The sequence below is a fragment of the Boleophthalmus pectinirostris genome, unplaced genomic scaffold, assembly GCF_026225935.1.
Source record: "Boleophthalmus pectinirostris isolate CB_2022bp ecotype Guang Dong unplaced genomic scaffold, ASM2622593v1 HiC_scaffold_3, whole genome shotgun sequence".
NCBI classification, from domain to species: domain Eukaryota; kingdom Metazoa; phylum Chordata; class Actinopteri; order Gobiiformes; family Gobiidae; genus Boleophthalmus; species Boleophthalmus pectinirostris.
In genome coordinates, this window is record NW_026571299.1 from 37,578,323 (window position 1) to 37,603,386 (window position 25,064).

At 37.9% G+C, this 25,064-nt stretch overlaps 1 protein-coding gene across 1 annotated transcript in view; it reads right to left on the minus strand.

Moving 5' to 3' along the window:
• Nucleotides 1-24,582, minus strand: part of tafa3a (TAFA chemokine like family member 3a) — an 84,510-nt gene extending 59,928 nt beyond the window's left edge. Inside the window, exon 1 of the mRNA XM_055160630.1 lies at nt 24,471-24,582. The gene's annotated coding sequence lies outside the window, so the exon portion shown is untranslated. The remainder of the gene's footprint in view (nt 1-24,470) is intronic.
• Between the last annotated feature and the right edge of the window lie 482 nt (nt 24,583-25,064).

The following is a 25,064-nucleotide window of genomic DNA, read 5'->3' on the forward strand; positions in this document are numbered from 1 at the left end:
TGACATTTGGAATATAATGATTTAATGCAGTGTGCCCTAGAGCTGGTTTTCCGGATGCAAACAGAGATAGTGGCTAATTGCCACTAAATTTGCCAAATTGCCAAGCTTTACTTAAACACTAACTGAGCTCTGCAGAGGAAAGAAAGCAGGGCTTATAGCTATAATTTAAAAATGTCAGTAAAATATTAGCCCATATTGCCCTGCCTTAATTCACACATAGTTAGAAATGTCTATCTTAATTCAGTGCTCCAGTTTCACATTCCTTATGACTTATCATAAATAACCATATGGTTAGATTTGATTCACTGAATCATATTGCCAATTTCTACTAAATCCTGGTCTGTATACATGACAATTACAGCAACATTTCTGCCCATAAATATTAGTTATGCCTTCAATATGTTTAGAAAACATAACCCGCTCCTTGATCAACCATTCATTGTGTGACTAAAATACTCACGTCACTTCCACCAATTTTTCATCCAGGATTTATTTCGCTTGTGACTGTGCATGTTAATACTTGATTACATTCTATATGCTAAGTGGATTGTATAAGCTTGCTTAGCATAATCTCAGAGGTGTAAGCATATGCATCGAGGCGCACAGGAACTCTGTCACTCACACACACACAGGTGGAGATTTCTCGCGCTTGTCTCACCACTAACAGACGCTAACGCTTACGCTGATCCAGGAGCTTACTTCCCAATTAGATGGTGTGTTTCACACTTACTGTCAAGCTCCCAAAAATATGCACTTTCAACCAACCTTTCACTGGTAATATATGTAAAGATTTAGGGAGCTGACTACTCAATTGCCACAAAAGGAATTAGCAACTATGTACTTTTTAGTTTAGTACATCTATCAGTTAAGGGCTAAAAGCTACTAGGCTACTAAAACTCATAACCCTAAACAATAATAGTGACTCCTAAAACCTGACTAATGTTCAAGTCCATAAAGCATCAGGTTTTTCATCTCTGACGTAACTGTCCAAGGCAAGTTATTTCTGAAAACTCATAAAAATGACCTTGTAAACAGAATGAATTAAACACTCATGAATGAAACACAATGCAGCTTCAGATATGTTTTTGGTGAGGAGACAACAGCCTAACAGGGTTAAAAAAAAAGAAAAAAATTTGCAACATAAAAATCGTGATACTTTGTCATTTAATGTGATAATCTCTCTCACTATTTGCATTATTTTTACTGCGAAACAACTTCATAATAGAAACATTTTATTTTGTATGCTAAATGTATTCACTGATCATCGTTTATTATTGTATAACCTGGAGTCTACATTTTACATTGAATTGTAGTGAGGACAGAGCTGCAATTATGTACTTGTACTTGTCTTACTCTTAAAACTTAATTTTGTGTGATATGTCTCATTTAAAAGCTGATTTTGCATAAGCCACCATCTTGGAGTTGAAAACTATTGTTCTCTACAGTGAATAAATGCAGTATTTACTCTGTTTGTTGGGTAAAAAGAAACAATACAAAACTGGTATCAACTAAGCATCCATTTCAGAAACACCATAATGATAAGACACCACTAAAGCCTGCAAATCTTTGGCAAAACACCCATTTTTAAAAGATCTCTTCAAACATGATTTATAGCTGCAAGACTGCTTTACACTCCAGACGGTAATCTTCTGTGGATGAACTCTTGAAATATGGTCTATCTCTGCCAATCCTGACTCACATTGCATCACCTAGAGTAAATAAGTTAAAAGCATATTCATAAACTTCAGTAACTTTTTTCCTCCATTGGTCACCCGTTCTTCTCCTCTATGCTCTGTGCTGGCAGCTGTCCGTTCACCTGCCTGTGTGTACAATATAATCTTTCAGTCGGGGGGGATGTTTACTGTAAAAATAAGCCACTTCCTGCATTACTGTTTTGCAGCATATGTCGAGATAAGAAAGCCATAGGGCCGCTTTGAGAATGACCTTTTTTTACTAGAAGCCGAGCAACAGCACCTCGGCATTAGCATGGATCAAGAGAATAAGCTGGCAGCCTGAATATAAAGAAATAGGAAAAGCAACATCTGCAAATCCAACGCTGTTTCCTTTGAGGGTAAAATCTACCTAGAATATACCTGGAAAAATCAGAGGGCTTATTTTAAATGTGCATATTTGTGTTTGTTTTCTCACCTCCTGTGTTCTATTCATCAGATTTCCATTCTGTCGCTCTTGAAAATGATCAAAGCTCCCCACCTCCAGAGTTCCTCTTTTGTTGTCCGCTGCACTACGTTCTCATGTAAAACAACATGCGGTCACATTCTCTTCACTCAAGTGTGCCGATGTACAAGATACTCTCGGGTTGGATATTATCTCTGTAATGAAGTCACACTCCACATGGCCCACAACACAGCGCCGTGTACAAACAAAGTGGCAATCTAGTCAGACAGCAATAACTTTAATTCTGCCCATAGTGTGATACAAAGGCCAATGTTCGTGCATATTGCTACTGGGGGATTTCTTGCAGATATGTATACAGATTGCCTAATATCGCCTAATATTGCAAGAATATATAGCAAGAAAATATAGTGTAAAAACAAAATGAGCATCAATGAGTAAATAGGTCTAAATCCCTCTGTCATCACTGTATCATTCATAAACTGTGTGAAAATTCATCTCTAACCTACTACATACTATTTATTTGTTCTTAAAGGAGCTGGACCTGTATTTGAAAAAAGAAAAAAGATCTAGTTCATGTTTGCATAAGTCATTCCTCACTTTCCAAACACATTCCTAGCATCCACATTATTCATCGCTATGAGCTATAGAAATATCAGAGGCCAGATGAGAGTTTTGCCATCTCAGTAAAGCTAACAATAACTAGTTGTATACGAAGCAGGGAGAATATGCAAATACCCTGAATGACCCACCTAGTCCGCTCAAAAAGCAGTGTATGCATGTGACTGATCAAAGCTTATGATAATTAGTGGAACTTTCTTCACTATAAAAAACAAAATGATGGTTTTGATTCATCATGCCCCACGTGAAAGAGAAAAAAAACATGCAGTAGAAACCAAAAACATATGACTATGATCACTGGGCACTCTTGACTCTGTTGTGTTTGTGTGATAAAGGACAAATGCAATGTGTCAGGGAACATGAAACAAAATGGACAGATCCAGTGGGGCGCGATGCATAGAGCTAAGAGGAGCTGTCAACATTACAGCTGCAGACACATGTTCCCATCATTCATCATGTAACACTTTAAATCATTTGCATCTGGCATTGGTTTTGTTATAGCATATTTTTAATCTGTCATAACACCACATCTGTCATAAATTGGTGACCTAAGTTTGGAACATTCAAATCTCAAATTTAAGTTTTAAATCAAACATGACTATTGTTCATGATAAAAAAAAATCTCACAATAATAACATAATGTGACATGTCTTTATTTTCACAACCAAACATTAATGTCAGTATATAGAGAAAATAATGGTATTTGGAAAGTGGAGACTTCTGACATGGCAGTGGCCCTGTACTGCAATATAAAGATCACAATATTAATGTGGAGTGAGGTATGAAAAAATATTGCAATATCGATATATGGTGTTTCTAAATTTGGTGATACAGTACAGTTATCATAGGCTGCTGTATCGACATATCACCAAGAATATTTAGTAATTTGCTAATATGTTGGTTATTTAGAAGAAGGAAACTTGTTTATTCAATGCACTTGACATATTCACTTTGCACAAGCAGTGGCTTAACAAAGTGATATTGTTGCTAAAATGCATTTGGTTCTTAAAAAACAGGAATATATCACAGAGTATAATGTGCAATATATCGATTATCATATGTATCACCATATCATGATAAGATCATTTCTTGAGCTGTCTATCATGTATTGTGTCAAGGAACTTCTCAGCCATAATGTAAAGCGCAAAAATATTTATTGACAAAATAAAAATAAAAACTGAATCCATTTATTGAAGCTATGAAAGGACTACACTGAAAATGGTAGCTTTCAGTACTAAAAACAAAAAGACATTTCCTGTAGCATGGATATCTGATTGGTGCTTGATGGAGGAAACAATAGCACTCATGGATAGATCTGACAATGCCATTATTTCTGTTTGAGTAAGTAACATCCAGCAGCAGGTGTGTAATTATGATTACCTAATCTACGTCTGGCTCCTGAAAGTTAAGCATTTGCCATCTGTGCACGAGTGGATGAAATAGCACTGAAAATGAAAGATAAATAAGGAAATATTTGCATGTTTAGCTAGTACAGAAACTATTTATGTTGATCTATAAAAATATTTGGAACATTTGACCACAGCATGAGATAAGTGTGCTCATGCTACAGTACAAATAGTACATTTTGGATTTGTTGCTATCAGACCTATACTTACGCTCATAAAGTGCAATGTGCATCTACACGATCCCGATATCTTAAAAATGCTACTAATAATATAGTGCAGAAAATTCATAGGCATTAAATGTAATATCAAGACAGTGATTGACAGATGACTGTTTTGAAAATTCTTGCTGTGATAAATTTCCAAATACCAGTTTCTTTTGAATGCATCATGTTTGGTTTTATCTTTTAGTCCATGTGAATGAGGCAATGCTTTTTGTCTAAAACAGAAATCCAGTATTTACCCACAGAAACACTTTGCTACCACCCAAACATGCTTGTGAGTGACAAGACAAGTGGGCGGTGTTGTGAGTGCTACTCGAGACAGTGTGAAGGCTGCTTACCAGGCTGGTTAATGAATTGGCATGGGCCCCATCTCGCTCCATGCCAAACAGCAGAACGTGTCAACAATGTGACCCTGGCATCTGTTGTGCATATATATACGAGAGCGCTCACCCCTCCTTTACGCTTATGTTTTTTCCTCTTATTTGTCATCACCTTTTTCACCATCTTATTTTTTCTCCTGAAAGAGCTGCATGTTTAATTACCTCTGGGCTATTCATTTTCAATGACACACAGCTCGATGCACTGTGGAGATATTCACAACATAGTAGAAAATGGGGTTTGCCTTCACACAGTGTTCTTTATTGATGAAACACAAGATAAAGGGAGGAAAGCTTTTATCTTTTGACAAAATGCTACGCCAGGGCATGAATATCTGCTTTTATTGTCAGACAATCTTCTGTGTGAAGAATCTTTTAAGAGGAGCTGGTCTTGCATGAGAGCGCACAGAAACAAAGTTTGATCTGCAAATCAGCCAGAGGAGGCAGCGACGAGAGGAAGATTCATGGAAGAAAGGATCCCACCAAAACCAAGGCATTTCATCTAAGAAACAACTGCTTTGCATCTCTATTTGAGAAAGTGCATTGTGCATTGGTGGACAAGACTTTTATTATTTATTTATATCTTTAACTTTAGTTTAAAGGTCCTATGTTACACAAAATTGTTTCTTGTGAGCTTTAAGCCATGTTAAAATGTTGTTACCTCATCAAAAACATAGTTACTTTGCTTTGATTTGTGTTTTATTTCACATTTCAGTAATCCTTTATTATTAGTCTGCCAACATCCCTAAAGCTCAAAATGTTCTGTTTTCAAGTAAACAGGTATGTTTTACCATTTGTTCAATAGATTCTGGCAAATCCCAGGCTGAAATTCTCCAAATTATTCTAGTAAAGGTGTGTGGGATTTAAAACACAGGGGAGCTTTTCCTTACATTGGAATACTGTTGCCCCTCTCTCTATAACTTCTGTAGTTAACGCTGTCATTTGGGTCTTAAAATGTTTGGATTAACCTGCTCGACATGATCCTGGTGTTTTTATGCCTGGCTCCAAATTTGTTCCTGTAACTGATAGCATCATGAGCTTCATTTGAGTGGAGCCAAACGCTATGGGTGTACATGACACTCACTTAGTCCACTTCTTTATACATTCTGTGATTATAACATAGATCAGAAAATAGTGTAATATGAACCCTTTAATAGTATTCATTAAGAATGAATATTTTCAATAAATCAATATTGAAACAACTGAAGAAAACCCACAAAGATTAACTACTTCATGTGGCCATACCGGCTTGTGAAACCCTGATCCCGTAGGATCTCAGAAGCTAAGCAAGACCGGGCCTGGGTAGTAGGTGTGTGGATGGGCTACTTTTTCATCCGCAACTGCATCGCAAAACTCATCATCCGCCCGCTATCCATTTGCAACCACAGTTTTTGACCAGTTTTCAAAACCGCACCCGCCTGCCATCCGCTCGGTCCCCTCCCAGTTGCTCCGAGTTCAGAGTTTTTTATTTGAGTAGTGAAACCGCCACCGCCCGAATTTAATTAAAATATTATTTTTCGTCAAGTCATCCGCCCGACCCGCGGTTACAGCCGCGGACTCCGCAGCTGTAACCGCTATCCGCGCATCTCTACTGGGTAGTACTTGGATGGGAGGTCACTGGGTGGTGGTTGGAGGGGCCGATTGTGCAGATTGACAGCCTCGCTTCCGTCAGTCTGCCTCAGGGCAGCTGTGGCTACAGTAGTAGCTTACCATCACTGAGTGTGGAGTGAATGAATAATGATCTGTAAAGCACTTTGGATATCTTGAAAGGTGCTATATAAATGCAGTGATTAATTAATAAAAAAATTCTGATTGTTTATTGACAAAAACACCTAAATCACTTTATTTCAAAGTGATTTTTTGTCTTTAACCTTTCCCATCCACCTTTCTCCTTACATTTTCTCTTCGACATCTTTGACATGTGTTGAAACCAATGAGTAACCCACACTTCTTTGTCACCTTTTAGGCCTATGCAATTTATGTTTGACAAATGGCCAAATTATCATATTAGCCCCGTCTGCTGTTAGTACGGCCTATGGCCGGTAGACCGGATGGGCATTTTTTCCAGTACACACACATTGCCAGTCCACCCCTGCATCCAGCTGCCTGGTTTTGTGTCTGACGCAAATCAAATAAACGTCTTCAATCAGCCCGCAACGTTAAGCAAAATTTACCCCCCATGAGCTAAGCCTTAATGCATACAGCTGTCGACAAGGCTAACACTGCAATCACACAATCAGTGCATGGTGTGATTGCTGTGTCCATAGAAACATGGCCCTTCTGTATAAAGCAATGAAAAAGTTGCCAGATTTCACCTGTACAGAACTTAAGCTGAACAATGTTATGAGCCCGATGTTTGAAAAGGGTAAACAGTGTGAAGAGAAACCTCAAACATCTGGCACTCTCAGCAGGTTAGCAATTACGGTAAAATATCTGTGAAAACAGATGTGATGCGAACGTTACAGCGAAGAAGCCAAATGATCTTCTTAACAGGGCTAAATGGCTCTTTAAAAGCAAAACAAAAAATAAATGGGATTAAGATGAACGCTATTAGCAAGAAAACTCTTGAGAACAAACTTTTCACAGCTACAAACAAAAAATGCTACAAACAAACAACAATTAAGGAGCTGAACATGAAGAAGGTGTGTTTAAGTGAAGTTTTAGATATGACCCGTAGAAAATAGGTTGGCTTGGTCATGGTTAATATTAGAAATTAGCCACATTAGCGCTTCTCATTCCAATAATGACAATTTCATGCATAGCTGCCTACTGAATGTGGAAAAATAAAAGTACTTTCTGCCCCCAAATAAAGCTATTTAAATGAAAATGACCGTAAACAACCGATGAGGACTTATTATAGTCTACATATATGCATCTGTCTGATCAGTGCACTGACATTGTTAGTATCTCTTCATGAATGTACATTTTGTGTAGTACATTACATATGTGTAGACCTGCCATATGTCACTCCTATTTCACCAACAGGATAAAAGCAAGAAAGGCAAGTAAAAAAAATTAAAATCTAGATCAGTTCTGCCAACATTTGGTGCCATTCTGTTCCATTTCATTCTGTACTTCCTGGTTCTGTGCCTTTGTGTTGATCAGTTCTGCAAGTTTCAAAAATCACAGTTGTCATTTGTAGAGATGCAACAATACCGATACTGGCATTGAATATCTGTGGCGATATTGGTTCCATGATATTGGTTATCCTGATTAGACCTTTAATTAGATGTAATAAAACTAGTTACAGGCAGATTTTGGCCTAGAACATTTTGTACATTTTACTCATACAAACCTGCTCGGTAGTTATCTGAAGGATACATTTCCCTAGTATAATAAGTTAAATGTGTTTTAAGGAAATAAGTGCCATTTTCCATCTCAACACAGATACTTAAAATATCGATATCAATATCAGAATTGAAAAAGCTGCTTCAGTACATCCTTAGTGATTTGTTGACCTGGTTTGGCAGTGAACTTTCTCCTGGGGGCATCTAGAAGTTTCCAGGGACTAAAACCACAGACAAATCAAAGTTTAAAGTTAGCTTTATTGTCAATTTCTTCACATGTACTAGACATAAAAAGGAAGCAAAATTGTGTTTCTCTCTATCCCAAGTTCACAGATACAACAAATAACATCATCTCTAACCACTAAAGAACCATAGATAAATAAATTAAGCTAAAACGGATATACTAGTATAGTACTACACATTGACAAAAGCTTGTAAACCTTAGACAGTGGATATCTTCAGTTTGCAGGACCCATATTTTCTGCCTTGTCATTTTTGATGTGTGCACAGCTGGTGTTTTTCTGTTGCCATTTACATGCTGTCAAATCAAGCACAAGACTATCCGGAGCAGCCTATTGCTATCCATAGAATGAATTGTCTGAAAGTAAACAATCACATTTTGTCTTTGGAGCCTAACCAAATAAAAATTTTCACACTTGATGATTAATGTGAAACTATGATTACACCATATGCAGAGTAAAATTTCATTCCTTTGTGTTGTTATGAGGTCTTCGTTTGCCTAGCTTAGATAACCTCTTGCGCTATATTTTAATTCATAATGGAGAGACAGGAGATATCTTTCAAACAGAAAACTTAGAAGAAAGTGCAAAGTTGCAGTCTCTTATAATCTCTTTGATCAATTTGACCCAAGTTACGAGAAGTTCAAACTGTCCTTGAGCAAGACACTTCACCATCTGCTTATGTAAAATGTGGTATGCGAATGAGTGAATGATGGTGGTCAGAAGAATTACTGACACTGACATTGTAAAACGGTATAATTAAAGGTGCTCTATATAAATCCAGCACTAGTGGCAAATTTTAGAGATTAGAGACAGTTTATGGTGAAAGAATACAAAAGGTCTAATCCGTGGGCACTACTTTCTGTATATAACATATAGAAAAGCTTATTCAAAGTTTCAGAATCATTGTGCTGTGCTTTCTTGAAAATGCTGGATTACAACTATGGAGCCTGCAGCAACAATAGCCTCCGAGCATCTGCAGCCACGCGACGCAGTGATGTTAGATGCCATTTCTGTTCCTTGAGCTTATTATTAGATCAGCCAAGGTTTTGCACTTTCCACCTACACAGTCATCCAATATCAAAAACAAAGAAAACAAGAGCAAAAATGAATAACAGTGGGGTTTCTAAGCTTGTGGTTCATTCTCTACAATACAGTGGAGAATATCAGTTAATCGTGAAAAAATATGGAAAAAAAACAAAACAAAAACTTAAATCTCAGGCGTTGAATTAATCTGAAATTATTTATGTGTTGCATGCACCGGTATATGTAATGTATGTGTCACTGCCGGTACGATATAGTAATGTGTACTAAATAAATGAATTTGGAAACAGTAGTCGGTATTCAGTGTTCAGAATAAGCTGAAATCCCTTGCTGAAGCATATCGGATAGGCTGAGAGGCAGGGGGACGGTGACAGAGCCAAGACCTAAGGAGTGAAGCACTATGGGAAGTGAGGCAGAAAATGAAGAATTAAACAGGGAGATCACACAGTTTGTCCAGGAGGGTATTTAAAGACACGCTTGGTCGGTGAAGACACTACACCACTGGGGCAAAACATCAGGGCTCTAACACAACTAATTTAATATTCTTTTATAGCGTGTAATAATGCAAAATTTCAGTTTTGAGATACTGTTTTAATATGATAAAAATAAAAAATAAAAAGTAAAAGTATAAAGTGATATTTTCTTTATTACTTTTAATTTTACAGTGCATTTATGTCTGTGCAATCCTTCAACTGTCTAGGGTCCATTCCAACAGAAAATACAGTTCTGTCCATTTTTTCCAAAAGCAGGTTGCTTAAATATCTTTAGTTATTTGTTTTTGTCTGTATTGCCCACCTCTATCATTTACTCTTTATAACTGAGCAGCAAAATTAATTCATACATTCTTTTTTAAACACATAAAGGCTGAATGAATCAAAAACATGTTTGTGGAGTTTTGATTATTCTCCATAAATCATTTGCCCTTGTGCCCTGTGCGTACTTGTTTTCATTGTAATCTTTTAAATAATTGTCTTAACAGTAATAATTGTATAGTCACGATATCCTCATCCACCAAATGTCTTCCCCATATTTTACCTATTCCGTGCTTTCTCCTAACCTCTCGTGTGTCTGCACATAAATTATCAATGATGGCTGTTTGCTTTTAGGGGAATGGAAGTCTGTACAATATGTCTAGGAAAGGAAGTGGGGAGGGTAAAGTTAAGGGGGAAACCAATCTGGAGGACAATAAAAATATGCAGAAAGTTCATAACGACAGATAGAAGAAACAGTGGGAGCTCAATTATCCACATTTCCCGCTGATTCTCTCCCTGCCTGTGATTGGACAGCCTGAATCTATCACCACAAACTAATTAGTGTTTGTTTGGCGCCATCAGTGCAACCCAGTTTAATTTTGCATCACTATTACACACAACAATTCAAGCTGTTAGTGCATCGTAAACATTTGATTAAAATTAATTGAGCAGTGGGGAGCGCTGTCAAGATGAGCGGCAATGCAAGGATCAGAATGTTCTGAAGGAGATTGTTCACAACACACTGATCCCTCGGAGAGATAACGCTGTTATATGCTAATAATAACAATAAATGAACATGCTTTCCCAGATACGTGCCACTCCCAGCTCCAGTTTTAGTTTGTTTTTTGCCAGCTGCATCAATGAGAGAAACACATATGAGATAAGGTTGGGAGACAAAATGTGTATCTCAATTTTTTTTTTCAGGCCACAATATGCCACATATATATATATATATATATATATATATATATATATATATATATATATATATATATATATATATATATATATATATATATATATATATATATATATATATATATATATATATATATATATATAGAGTAAATGGGTTATCAAAATGTTGTGAAAGTCACTTTGAAGATATGCAAAATTAGATCTTGATGTCATTCATAGTTTAAAAATAGTGCAAAAATGTATTATTGTAGTTTTTTTCAGTCACTTTGGCACTTTTATCTATTGAATATTGACATTTGCAAAACTCCCAATTTTCCTAAACAAAATTTTATCTGCAAAATGCAATTTTAAATTCAAAACGATCAATCATTTCCCAAAAGCAAGTGTTACCATCAAAATTCTCATACTCAGGTTGTTTGTTTTTCTGTGCTCTTTCATTCATTTGACACTGTAGCTCAGAAGTTTTAGTCCTTCCCTCAGTGACCACAGAGAATCACTGGTTTAGAGCAGTCTGATTATGGAGTGGAAAAGCTGTCTAAAATATATCTATATTGTTTGTCTATATTGTTTTATCCAAAATATAAAAGTGCATTACCAATTGCAAAATAAAATTGATTTTAAAGTATGCTGAAGAAAATTTTAAAGATGTTGGAATAGCAAATACAGCACTATTTTTGTGTCATAATGTGTTCTTGAAAATCAAACAAGAACTGCATGTATCTGAACATTTGTATGTAGTATATACATGTACTCAATGACTTATACTCAATGCCGAGACCATTCTCCATGTTTGACACATATGAAATCTTTTCCTGTTCAATTTCTATATTGAACGTGACAGAGTTTGGGCCAAAGTCTTTTACCACGTGAAAACAGACCTGTAACATTGAAAAAACAAGTTGAATTCACTGATCATGTGTGTTTCTGAGTAAGAACTGTGTTAAGTGTTCTGAGAAAGAGCCTGAGAACTGTGTGGACTAATGAGAAATGTTCTAAATGATTTTACCACCTGTGGCCCTGTTCAGATACACATCTTGAAACAAATGATCAAACTAAACCAAGATTAAAAAAAAAAAAAGTGCTAAAGAGATTGAGAAAAAAAAAGTAAAACCACATGTTGTTATCTTTCAAACAAGGATATAAAGTGATCTTTTGTGGGTAATTTTATAGTCCTTTCACATCTGTCAACACTTCACTTTTTTTTATTCACTTTTGTCAATATTGCCCAAACTTTTTGTCCAAACTCGATATTATACAAAAAAAAAAAAAAAAAAGTTTTCTTTCCCAAGCCTGGGTTGCTGATTAGAAAGTAAATATGTACATCTGGAAGCAGCTAGTTTTAGACCAAGAGACAGGCTTCGTCTCCTTATGAGTGAATGGAGGGAGTTGAGTTGAGACAGGGAAACTAGACAGAACACATATTTATGATATGGCCTATATCTTTCACAACTTTTTTTAATCGATCTTAAATATTAATATATTGCCCAGTCATAGTATATGAGTCGAATGTAAAAAAAAAAAAAAAAAAAGTAAAATAATACTGAATTAAACCTTAACCCGAGTTTAACCCTGACAGTATATATGTATATGTATATATATATGTGTATATATATATATATATATATATATATATATATATATAATATATATATATATATATATATATATATAGATAGATAGATAGATAGATAGATAGATAGATAGATATAGATATATAGATAGATATAGATATATATACAACAATGAAATGGTCTACAGGCAGAATTCAGACAATTCAACTTAATTCTGAACACAACCATAAATCCTTTGTTTCTGTTGCTTGACTGGTAATTAATCTATCTCACTATATTGCAGTTCGGACACTACAGCTAATACAGCAAACACTTTTCCACAATGTTATGATATGTCATACATCATTCCAAGGCTGTCCAGCTCCATAAAGCCTTTGGATATTTAAAGAAATGAAGAGTGTTGCAACAGCCCTGAGCTTTGGCGTTGTGTGTATTTAGAAAGCTATTCCTGAGGGAAAAGCAAAGAGCAGCAAAGCTCAAACAGAGGCACAGATTCATTATTTTTAGTCCTGTTTGCTGTGGGCCCATTGAAACACCCTCCCTCCTCCCTGACAAGAAGGAGCAGCGTGAGGAGAAAATTAGAACAAGCCAGAGTGGAAGGCAAAAGGCAAACATGCTCCAAGATACATAATTATAAACACAGATTTGCTTTGTACAAAATTATATTGTTGTTGTCATAGTAAAGCAAGTGAAATATTTAAGACATCTTTCACCTAACACACAATGCCTGAAGACATTTTAGGTAATTGGAAAAGACAACAAGTCTCCATGGTGTAAGGGAGATGTACAGTACTATACTTTTACTGTGTCATAACAATTGTCAAAGGACTTCTAGTGCTCTTATTGGCTTTGTCAACGTAATTTCTCATTTGTCAACAGCTTTGAGCTTTGCATTATGGAAAAAGTTGTATCTGCATTTAGAACTTGAACCTGATAGTAGGCTTAATCCAAAAAGTTTAAAGTAAATAATTTTCAACATTTTAGAGATTACAAGCATGAATGAATCTTGAGGATTTCTACAGCATATTTGTGTTGGTGCATCATCAGTGGGCTGTGTGTGTGTTGACCTGTCACAAAAAATACTATATCACCTTATGGGTCTATTGATATAGGGAACAATATTTTGGGGTCAAAATATTTTGCAGGTACTTTTTCTATATTCTTGTTATTTTTCTTTGCTACAACAACATTTTTGCTGTACAGGGCTGAATAAATAGTGAGTACTTGATAGTAAGTGTCTTGTGTTTCCTTCTGCTCCTTATAGCTTGTATTTTTAATAATTAGAAGAAATCTTCACATCTTCAGTGTCAGTTTTATATTTTAACAATATTGTACATAATATTTTTTTATTTTGGAAGGGGGCGGGTGTGTTCCCGCTTTAGACTTATTGTGTCAGTGGGAGAAATAGTTTTTATTCTTATGGTTTTACATCTATATTTTCAGCAGTATACCACACTTCAAAATTTGTTATTCTGACAGACCTATGTGTGTGTCCTTGTTCAAGCACTCCTAAAGCTCCACAGAGAAGAACTCATTCTGTGAGTCCTAATAGAGCACAAAGCAGAGCCAGAGATGACATCTATGATCTATCACACTCCACCACCTGCTTCCCAAAAAGAAGGCCATTTAAATGCCACATCTGCTCCAGTGCACTATCGTCCACCCAGCTTAAAACAGAAGGGAACACCAGAATACAGCACTTGAAGAACAAACCCAGTGTTACCATCATAATAAAACACACACACACCAGGGACACACAGATACTGGATTCTGACAACCATTAGGCAAAGCATCATTTTTGGTTCACAGAAGCCCGCATGGAGCCAAATGATGCATTTGCAGCCGTCATGTTTTCTATTTTATTTTTCTGAATTGGCTCAGAATAACTTCAGAGGTCACACACGCTACAAACACCCATAAGCCCCTTGGTCACGGCACGGATGAAGTCCAACACAATCTGACCAACTGTCCGTGCCGGGTTAGCTCACAATGTGAACTGGGCTGCACTGGAGTGAACCAAATCTTCACAAAAGTATATTTTTTTTATAAAAGCTAGGCTGGACCAATGCAAGCGGAATGAGCTGTAACTTGTGTCAAATAAATTAGAAACTGGAAGCTAAATCATCCAGGAGCATTCAGCATTTGCATTAATTATACATTGATTTTATTTATTGTAATCACAGTAATTCTTCACTCACTGGCATGTGACCAATATAGTGAATGGTTTTCTTTTCCAGCAGTCATAACACAGTTTCTTTTCTGAATTTATAAGTGACTGTCTTTGGAGAGAGATGTCACCCACTGATGTGTCTGCATCATTAATTGACCAAAAAGCCATTGAAGGGGTGTTGGCGGCACATGAGAGTGACAAAGATTAGTTCCCACAGAGGCACCAGACACGCCTTTACATGCAAGTTGAATAATTGTAAACGTCTATCTCTGACTGAGGCTACGAGTAATTACAATTCATCTAAATGTCAATATAACTGATTTATGTCCCCATATACTCTTGATGTAGGGGTGGGCGATATTGGCAAAAATGAGTATCTCAGTAATTAGTCGGTTAGTCAGTTAGATGACAATAATCAAACACCAAACGCATGCAATTAGACTTATTATATAGAACAATCGCATTCCAAACTTTAAATGTGGATTTCTCAGGAATTATTGGTCCTATTAACACTAAATAAATACAGTAACTGTTGTGGCACACTGCTCTCTATAAGCAAAGTCCCCCTGTGTATGTTCTCGATAAAATGGATGAAAATGTAATAAAGAAATTTTGATTTTTGCCCAAATGGACAAGTCCTACACTTACTCATATTTGTGTATATTACATTTTAAAATCTCAGTTGATTAATTATTATGCTAACTTGGAGTTTGTTTTGTTATTATGATGACACAATCCCAATCTGTATTCTAAGGTGCTCTACAAAAATCTTAGCTAGTTTCCCAGTACAAAATATACAAGGCACTGTAGGAATAGTAACTTGTGGGCGACCGGAAGCCCACCTCTCCACTGGGTTTTAATGCTTCTTCCTTAGTTCAAATCCTCCCAGTGCATTTACTGCACTCACTCTCTACATCCACTGTTTTTGTGCTTGCTTTATTCAGTTTTGGAATGGAACGGAAATGGCACAAAGGTAAAAGAAACACACACTGTGACTGTAAACAAGGTTAAAATTCTTGTTTTCTTCGACCCAAACATCTGTCATGAAAGTCGCGCCTGTCATGAAAGTCTAATGAGATAAAAACAAAGCCAAAAAGACCACTGAATATGAAAACAGAAACAGTAAAAAAGTAAGAATAGAACTGACCAAACCTGCTTCAGTAATTACACATTATTAATGGTGTTGATTGGGTATCCTAATCCAATTTAATGACAGTTGCATGATGGTCTACACTAGTGGAAACCATTTAAAACAAAATATTTGTATTAATATATATATTTATTTCCAGGTAGAATCCTTCTTTATATGTACTTTTTCTGCCCCTTTTCTGACTAATGACTGATAATGAATGATTTTATAGCATTCATTAGTATAAACAATAAGATCAACAGATGAGGTCTAATTATAATTATCTAACTACCTCTTTTATGAATGCACTGGTTGTAACAGAGTGGCGGGGTCGCTGCTTTGACCCCGTTTGTTTAGTGAGACAGGTTGCCTCTGTTTGAAGAGCCACAGAGGAGCTGCGTGGGCTATTTTAATGAACTCCCTGCTTCACTGTGATGAATAGGTGTGTCTGACAAGGGTCTGTGCTCCACCCCTTCAGAGGAATCAACTACCAGGGCACTCATCGGCGCAGCCCTTTGCTGCCCACACAGGGAGTAAGAGAGCTACAAACACACAAATTCATGAGCAGTAGCGCTTATGCTGGTACTGTACATAAGGCAGTGACACAGAGACAACAATACCTCAAATCAATGCACTATGGAACATAATAATCAATACAAACCAGGCAGATGATTCAATTCTGTTAGTAATCATCATATGAGCACAAGAGTGTTTTTTCAATTTTTTCTTTGTTTGGACTAGGGATGGTGTGATCCAGCTTTTTCAGCTCCGATACCAAGTTTGATACTATAGCTTTAAATATCAGCAGATACGGCAGAGATTGAAAACAGCATTTATTTCCTTTCCAAAAATAAAGAAAAAAAAATTTGTTTAAGTAACTTAAGAATAAAATAAAGGAATATAATTACAAGCATTCTAAGACTTTCTGGGCTGACTACAACCAGTGGATATCTTATTGCATCAATTTACATCCAGCCAGGATATCATCGTAATACAGATAGACAGAGAGAAGGATGCTACATACACATACATACCAAGGCCAAGGATTCCAATGATAGACATGATTCAAACCAAAGATATCACAGCCTATGTCAGTTTACATTACCAGCTAATCACAACTACAACAGAAATACTACACAATAAACTACAAAGTTGAAGGCCAACATAGCTAAACCTTCCCCTGCACCCTACTGTGATGATGTCAGCCTGCCTTCCAGACCGTATGCAAGTCACTGTTACAGTATTCCTTCTAAGGCTATTTTTAGCATTAGTAGTGATTGATTGGCTAATTGATTGATTCCAATTCATTGAAAAAAGCAAAAAACAAAAAAACAATGATATTACAATTAGTAACTCCTTCTGATGTACACAAACAAGAGATGTCTTGAGATGTATACACATGCCACTCAACACTGCCAGGTAAGTGGAGGGGAAGTGAAACAGCGAGGTAAAAGATAAAGAATGCAGGTACAGACTCCAACAGTCAAGATGTGTTCACTGTATCTTCTAAAAATAAATCAACTGTTTAAACAATCCACATTTAAAAGAAACTTTAAGTTAGTGGTGATCAGACCCTGGTGGTGACCATACCCTACTCCTATTTTCAGAAAATTCCACTAGTTCTGAATAGTCAAAGTTTTGATGGAATTGTCCAGCTGTAATATGTTTTATTTACCCATGTGGATTTGTCTAGCAGGTCGTCTTTTGTTGAAGCGGCTACAGCAGGGATAAGAAAAAGACATCTAGGCTGGCACCACTGGGGAGTTTTCAATTTCTTTGGCTTGAGCAGATGGAAAAGACACCTTCTATAACATATCATACTTCATTAGCAGTGAGCCAGAACCGTTTCATTTTCCTTCTTTTCAGTGGAGATTTATTCTTCTCTTCACAGCAGCGGGGATAATGCTCTGTCAGAGGCTTACAGTGTTGTCAGAGAACATGCTATTGGAAAGATGTGGCCCATCTGAAAGCCAGTCTTCTGCGTATTCACTCTGGCACTCCCAAGAATACGCCTCCACAGCCCCAGAGAAATGCAAATGTCCAAATGCATGTCCGGCTCTGTAGTCCCATCGGTGCCCGGGGAGCCTTCGGGGCAAGATATTCGGTATCTTAATACAGAATCACTGTCTGTCACGTCTCACACCATTAATTCAGTGGAGGCTCTGCAAACTGTTAACAGTCAAGCTATCAACTGGCTCTCTCCTCTGTTTCTCGCACTTCTCATAGACCTCATTTTCAGACGATACGCCATAGAAGCAGAAAAATGCCCTTTTTAATTATCTGAAGGATGATGAACTTGCTGAACTCTGAACTCTCCAAATGCTAATACATTGATGGCAGCTGTGCATCTTCGCATAGAAGCTGTGCATTAACCCTCCCATGGCCTCTGTGCTGAGGGCTCACAGCTGATCTCTGCACACCTCATTTCACATGAACACGGGGTCCAATGGTCAAGCTGTGATTGTCATAAAGAGTTAGATACATCCAACTCTAAATTCAACAATGTGTGTGATTAACAGTATTGCATTTGGTTCATGGGAGTTAATAAAATACTGAGGTTTTGGAAAACAATTAGCGCACAAGCAAATATTGAAGTGAAAATACTTCTCTTTAGTACACTAACAGCAACAGGAACCTTGCTAGAGGGAATGATGCTTTTATATAAACTGTGTGATCTTTCACAACTGTTATTAATTACAAAGTATATTTTTGTTGCTTTAAATATTTTTTTGTATTGTTTAGGTTTCCAGACTCCTCATAAGAAGAACTTTAGGTATGTTTTTGTGGTATTGTTTTCATTGCACACATGAGGCTAGAGAATGCAGTTAAAGAGCTCACTTTAAGTGGAGTAGGTGCAGTATATGAGCCTTCAGGGTCAGGGTAAAGCACAAACGTGTGCTGAACAGTAACTTCAGAAATCTTAAACCTTTTTAAATTTACTCTTCTCCAGTCTCTGCTAGATAGAACATAATATGAGTACAGGATCAGGGAAATCAATAACATACACTGTCTTCATTAATTACAGCTGCATTGCCACTGTATATAAGATTTCAAATCACCCACGTGTTCTATAGTCCCAAACTCCCAAACCAGGGATGTATTTATTTTCTCCTTAATTCTGTTTTTTCTTCTTGGCTTGCTTAGCCACTACTCAGCGAAAGTGGAGGACAAAATAATTGCCTCTATATTTCCTGGATTGATTTCTTGCAGAGTTCTAATACAGTGGTCAGGCTGGCACTCAGGCGTCCATGACAGGCCCAGCACTGCAGGCTTTGTATTTCAAGAAATGCACTTAAGTGTCAAGATATTTTTTGTATTTTCTACAGCCAGTCATGAAGGTCAGGCATTAGCAATCAAAACAGGAATCCCTAGAAGGAATGCTTTGATATAAGGGTTAAGAAGTCCTACACAGGATGACCCCATGTTTAGATTTCAAATAAATTTCTTTCTAATAAAAAGAGCTGAGCTGTGTATGACAAAAATCCTCATATAGAACAATCCCAATTTATGGCTTCTAATATGGTTTGTGAACATTGACAAGACAAAACTTTTTTCAATAAAAATGAAATTGTGATCTCATCCCTAAATTCCACCATTTACTCTTTCTATTGTTCAGGCTCCATTGTGCTCATGAGTGAGTGACAGGGGGATTTGACCACAATGAAGTCTGAACTTTCAGAAACAGCAGATAGCTTTAGTTATTTGTTAAAAACTGTATATGAGATGCTAAGAAAACGTGAGTTGTGAAAATAAAATTGTGATCTGTCTATAAGAAAACTGTATTTTTTTTTTTTAAATATCGCCCACTCCTACTATCGCCATCCATCTTCTTCTGCTTTATCTGGGGAGTCACAAGTGCCATAAAAAAACTTGGGTGCACTTCCATTCCTTAACAATAATTACATCCAATTAGTTCATGATTCTATTTAAATTTGATTGTGTTATTTCAAAACCACAAAAAGGCCACTGAACTTACTGGAGAGGTCACAGTTATTCTTCCTCTCTCACCTCTCCATCTCACACCATCGCTGCACTTAGAAGTGAAGACGCCCTTTGAGCCTTTTTAGCACAGCGTCATGCCATCACACTTCCTTCACACGACCCCTTCACCCTGCATGTGCGAAGGGGTAGAGCCTACATGGCGGGCTGGCGGGGGGACAGGAGAGTGCATTAGACCTCCGGCGTCAAACGGAGCATCAATTAATGAGCAGCCGGGAGCGCGTCCATCCAGAGACACTCGGCTGCAGGGTGCCACACAGGAGCAGGGCACGGCCGCAGACAGCTGGGGACCTGAATAATTGAGCATGGCTGTTTTCAATGTTTAAGTGAATTACAGGCTGAAAGTGGTGTTAAAGAGATTCTTTTGAAAGAAAATAATATGGTCACTGCTGTCATATCACTGTTAACACACTCTGCCCTGCTTAGTCAAATGGTGTCTGATATCTGAAAAAATATATTAAAATTGTCTGGAAGGTGAAAAAATTACTTTCTCATTCACTCAAAAAGTCAAGACGAAAAGCAATTTAGCGGGAGAATGGATAAGTTCACATTTTGACATTTTTGTTCCTACTTTTTGCCAAGTAAAGCTTTATTGTGGCTTTGGAACTTGGCTTTAAAAATGAACTCTGTATAGGGACATTTACTCTCATTTTGGTAGTACAAAATGCAAACAAAATGCAGGAAAGTCAAAAAATAGACATGTTACAAGATAAAGCTTTTAAATAACACTTTGACTGCTTCAATTACTTTTTCCACACAGTAACAGCATGTGTGGCAGTTCACTTTATCTACACTCCAGTGGGCAGTGGATGCCATTACTATAAAATATATTTGTAACCGTAAACCTCTAATAGGTAATAAACAAAATTCCACAGAATAGCAGCCATGATGTTCTGCAGAATCCAGTGGAATCGGCTCAATTTGGTGGCACAAACCGCTCGGTTAGATTTCAATTTCTCTCCCCAGATGAGAGCAGCGGCACACTCCCTGCTCGTGATTTGTCTCCAATATCTGAAAGAGTGGAGTAAACAGTGATCAAAAAGTACTGCAGCCTCAAAGAGCTTACACACGACGCTCACGGGCTAAACAGCCAGGCAGAACCAAACATGGCCAAAAGTCTGAGATCAGATGAAGGTGATATCAGAGACTTTCAATGTGGGCGGCTTCCATGGAGCTGCTGCTGTTTCATTTTCTCCTTCTCACCCTCTCTCTCACAGTGAAACCCAAAGCCCAGGAGAAATTAGTCACAGCGTGCCGTGGTGAGGAAGTATATGCACCTCTATAAAGGCTGAGCAGAAGATGGGAGAAAACACAGCTTAAAGAAATTGTTTACTTATAATTGAGCTGTCTATGTGAAAAAGAATAGAAAACTATTGTGTCCCCAAAAAAGGGCTGATCAATATACACACTAAAAAGGGTGAAGCACAGTTGCCAGATCGGAAAAGAAATGTGTCATATGTCAGGAATATTAAAAAAACTGAAATGTTTTCTGTGTGAACTGAGGAAATACCTGTGAATACAGACAATCTTGTATGCCTTACTGCCATACATTGTTTGATGAATTATGAGCAGGAATATTTTTAAATAAATGCAAACTTAAATGTATTGACGTCTTTTGACTGACAGTGGAGTGTTTGAAAAGATGAAAGCAAAGGATGCACTGCGGCTGCCCTTAAGCTAATTCTATCAGATTCCTTATTTCCATCTTGTCCATCAGATCAAGGAATTTTTTACAAAAAATGTTATGGCACGGACTCACTCGCATTTAAAATAGCCTTGAAGAGCACTCATCTCTGCTATTGTTAAAGAAAACCAATTGGCATTCACATAGGGTCAAAAAATCCAAGCTAACTCTTATGGTTTAGCTGATGAGCAGCAGAAAAGGCGAGGCTCCAATCACGTTCACTATACAGCAGGGGAATTAGGCTGAAATAACAAGCGTAAGAAATAACAGGCTCATTTCTATACAACATAATTGCAATTTTCTACCCAAATTACAGTCTAATGATTACAGACATGAGGTGGAGCTTGACAACAACACCAGAAAGGAGCGGGCGGGAAAAACACACACTGGAAAAGGACCCTAGGGCATCAGAACGGAGAGAAAGGATAGGAAAAAAACTGCTAACAAAAGACGAGAGTTCCTGACTCCCAGAGGAAAATTGGGTTTAGAAGTGGGCTTCTCAAAATCTGCAATCCCCTAACCAGTTCTGTAGGCTGGCAGTTCAGGGTTCCAGCACAAGTGAGGTGCTTTCTGCTCTCCTGGATAAGGAGGTGATGAGAATTCACTGCATTGGCACAACCTTTAGAGTGAAAGGTGCCAAATATAGACTATACTCTGAGTCTAAGAAACACAGAGAGAGAGAGAGCAGCCCGGTGCTTGTCAAAGCTTCAAATCAGCTCCATGGAAGAGTAGATTTCAAAGCTCTGTCCACCACTTAAACTGTATTGTTCAAAGTACACACCAGGCAAGGATTATTAAGGACTCAAAAATAATCCAATGGAAATCCCAAGTCCCCTTTATGTATAGATTTAATATAACCCTGTAGCTGTATCATTGGGTTTATGAACATCAGTTTACTGTAATGTTACCTAGTTGTTTTGATAACTGAAGGAGTTTGTTCTGGCATTTATGGACACAAACACACAGAAGAATCTAGGTAAATAAATAAGAGATGCAGCTGAGCCTCAGAGCATAATCTCTTAGAAAGCAAAAACACAGGATCAGATGGAATAGTAACAGTGTTGTTTGCAAGAAACAATTATTGTCTCTTTGTCCATTGCTACCAGCCTAAAACATATGACATGAATCACAAGGCAGTGTTAGATGAAGCAAAGGTTGTTTTTTGCTTTAAACACCAATGGATTCTTTGGAGCCACTGTAGCTGTTCGGAGGTGGAACAAACTGTGCAGTCTCAACACATTACCTAAAGAACACTGCTGAGCAGCAGGCTTGTGGTGCTGAAATCGTGTGTAATCATGAAGAGATAGATGGCTGACTTTATATTGTTCCACTAAGACAAATCTGCAGAACTGCTGATGAATATAGAATTTCTAAAATGATGCAATGTATCCAAGATTTCACGGTTAAGCTGCGGTGCTGCAGTGCTGTTCTCAGAGACAAGGCAGTGGGCTGTAACATGTATAGTACATATCTTATATAAACTGACACATTTGTCTTGCCACACTCCAGGACATGCAGAAATGTCAGGCTCCTGTGGAGACTTCTTAAAGCTGTGCATTCTCAACAGGCAATGTTCAGCTTTTAAGTACCACAGCCTGTGCAAAGCCTCACAGTGTATAACGCAGACACATCTTTTGTTTTGTCTCGTGCCTACAAACAGCAGCCAGACTCTTATATTATGCCCTATTGATCTGTCAGAGTGAGCAGACGCAGACTGAGAACACAAATACAGCCTGGGGTGGCTCCTTAAAAGTCAAGACAAGCTTCTTATCCACACTTCTCCATTGCTCTAGAATCACCTGGTGGCTCATGCTTATGACTCAGTGCCATGCCTTCTTCAGGCTTTTGTTGAATGCTGCTGAAACTGCAAAGTAATCCATCAGACATGTTTCACAGCCCTTTTCAGACCAGAGTTATGAGTGCAGAGCGAGGACAGGTACAGATGTTACTTTTTCAGTAAGCCTTTGGACCACAAAACCAATTCCACAAGTATTGATGAAAGGACATCTTTTCAAAGTTCCCAATGAAACTTGCTTAATCTCAAATACAGTGCAACTGTCACTGGGATCCCATCTTCAGTAATCCCACAGTGGCCTTTGCTCTGCCTGTCAGCAACAGCGACCAATAACATGGCACAATAAAAGCCTTCAGAACAACAGTGGGCCGCAGGCAGCTTCAAGGGCTACTGACGGCGATCTATAAAACAATATAATGGGTTGCCTGTCAGCGAGTGTGAAAGGGAAGATCTACGCCTCCTCTGACTCTCTGAGGGGACTTCAATTAATCACAGCAGAATTGTATCAGCCGCTATAGGAGTGTAAGGTTATTACCATCCTGGTATTCCACAGGATGAAATGCAATGATAGCACTAATTGAGGGAAGAAAAAACAGCTGACCGCACAATGCTTGTCAAGGGGATGGAGGACAAATAAAAGAGGGAGGGGCAAGGCCAAAGCTGGGCAAGGATTTGGGAAAATTAGTCTTCAAAAGTTTGGCTGGATAAAATAGATATGGATAAATTATTAAATTGCAGATCTTACTATAAAATCAACAGACACATCCTTTAGGCTTTAAACTTCCATTCATCTTAAATTATCATCGAAAATATTCACGTATAGCCTACTTGTGCTTCAGTAAGTCAAACTGTTCAGTTCAGCCAATTAGGGGTAGACTAAAAGCACAGTCCCCTGTTGAATGTTTTAACAGATTTAACACATACACAAGTCCTTTTTATAAGAAAGTAAAACCCTACATACAAAACTGCTACATCACAGAAGTCACTGTTATAGGCTACTAGTAGCATTGGTCGCGTGAGTGGAATTGAACTGAATTGAAACACTGAATCCCAGGTTACATTCCTGTAGCCTAGAAAATAAATTAAAGAGTAAAGAAGTGTGCTGTGTAAAGATGCTATCTTACCTGTCGCTGTGTGCCGTTAATTAATCCCGGGAAATTTCCCCTTCATTTATTCTCCATTGTCAACCACACTAAACACGAGTCTTCTTTAGAGAAATGCCATTTCCATATCGATCTAAGACGTCCCCCACCACAACACATTTAACCTAAAACACAGGACGCGTGTCAGAGCTCAATCCACGACTCACAGATTTCTCATGCGCGGCAGCAGCTGGTTACTTGGACTGGAAGAAAGTCTATAAAAGTTACTGGTCCGTGCGGCACACCGCCACAGCGGCACAGCGCGGCCGACACTCACTCATAGTTGGGAGGTTGGAGCATGGTGCGCCTCCGGGTCTTCCTCGCCGGCTCCTCTTGCTTTTCAGTAGCGTCTTCGTGCAGTTAGAGAAACTGATTTGAGATGTCCGAGAGACGCGAGGAGGGATGCGAGAGCACCGGTGTAATGACAGACAGCGCGGTGCAGGGCGGCACTGAGCGGGGCTTTGGCGACCCTTAGTGGCGGCGGGAAACTCTACACCACATTTCTTTCGATAAGCAAATAATTCATACATGCGGAGGTGAGTAATGTTAGGACAACTTTCAAGATATTTCCGCGAT